At 42.4% G+C, this 1499-nt stretch overlaps 1 protein-coding gene across 1 annotated transcript in view; it reads left to right on the top strand.

Annotated features, from left to right (window-relative positions):
- The window catches only part of sil1 (SIL1 nucleotide exchange factor), a 7216-nt gene extending 7075 nt beyond the window's left edge, over nucleotides 1-141 (top strand). The window contains exon 12 of the mRNA XM_039814421.1: nucleotides 1-141. This exon is cut by the window's left edge and continues 310 nt beyond it. The gene's annotated coding sequence lies outside the window, so the exon portion shown is untranslated.
- Nucleotides 142-1499: the final 1358 nt, after the last annotated feature.

Raw genomic sequence — 1499 nt, 5'->3', positions numbered from 1 at the left:
GTATGAACTCCAGTCCCAAGGTTTCATCTGTGGCCTTAGACCGTTGTTTGGACGAGGGTGGGGATCACAATAAAGATGTTGTTCCAGGGTTGTCACTGTAAGATATTTTGTGTTCAGAATAAATTGATAATTTAAAAATTATTGTGTTGTGTTTGTGTATCCCCCAGCCGATGGTCCCCCAATCTGGGACCATCGGCTCTCCGGCTGACGAGGACTCACCCTCTGGTGGCATCTGCCAATATTTCTGGTGTTCCGGCGTAGCCAGTCTCGCATAGCCAGACCTTCCTCCACAGCGCTGCGGAGGAAGTTATGGATGTTTTATTTACTTAATAGAAGAAATCATGTTACCGCAGTCCAAAAATTAGCCATTACGTAAGTAAAAGTCCTGAATTTTAAATCTTACTTAAGTAAAAATAAAAAGGTTTTAACAGCAAAATGCAAAAGCAGTGGGGCAGTGTGGATGAAAGAGTTTTTACGTGCCAACGGAACTCTGTGGGGCTTGTAGTGGAAGTTTCTTGCAGCAGGGGTGAATTTAGAAAGTTAGAGTGAAACAAAATAAAGACAATGAAGACTAAACCAAGTTAGGTTTTTGTATTTTATTATGAACTTGCAAGAATATAGGAGCAACACAGGTTTCACAAAGGGCACGACAGCCCAGTGTGGAAAATGTCTCTTCAATGAGCGAACAGGAACACTGAGCTTAAATACATCTTCGGTGACCGCACACACACACTTGGCTTAACATGACTCTTCATTTCTCGCAGACAGTCTGATAGATGATAAAGACAATCTAAAAACACAGGAGACATCTCGGAGCCATTTTGTTCTTTCCCCTCCTGTACAACTTTCACCCCACTCCCCCGAGAGAGATAGTTTATTGTGACCTTGTACCTTTTATCAGTTCAAACAAAGGCCATACGCATTCGTCTCCAGACTCGGTGGCTCCTACTTAGTTAAGCAGAATCAGAATCAACATGTGGGAATGAGATAAACTCCCTTTCAGTATTGCAAGAAAAACTAAATCACAAATAGAACACAAAAATATAAGGAATCATGCTTAAATGTAATTTTTTTTTGCCATTACAGGCTGATGACACTAACTAAAAGAATGGCTGGATCCTGTGTGATTGTAGATCTTTCCTGGCCGGGTGGACAGTTCTGTTTCAGGGGGTTTAGGGAGAGCTAGTTACTCTGCCAGCCTGATTAATGACCCGGGTATTATGCGGAGTTGGACCACGTGCCGTGAGCTCAGTGTTCGTCTCTGACAGCACAGCTCCTTGGTCTAAGTTGTCGATGTTGAGTTCCAGGGAAATTTCCTGGAAGTTGTGACCAGGTCAAATGGCCATATCATCTGCATATAAAGAGAGTATTTCCTGTTCTGCTGCAGGATATGTTGTTAGTGTGGACAGAGAACAGAGTGGGGGATAAAACACAACATTAGGGGTGCACGATTCAGAAAATGTCACGATTCAATATAAATTTTTAGGCTCAAGATTCGA

Source organism: Perca fluviatilis, chromosome 10 (assembly GCF_010015445.1).
Source record: "Perca fluviatilis chromosome 10, GENO_Pfluv_1.0, whole genome shotgun sequence".
Lineage (NCBI taxonomy): Eukaryota > Metazoa > Chordata > Actinopteri > Perciformes > Percidae > Perca > Perca fluviatilis.
Note: the sequence above shows the minus strand (reverse complement) of the source record. Positions and strands in the feature narration are given on the sequence as shown.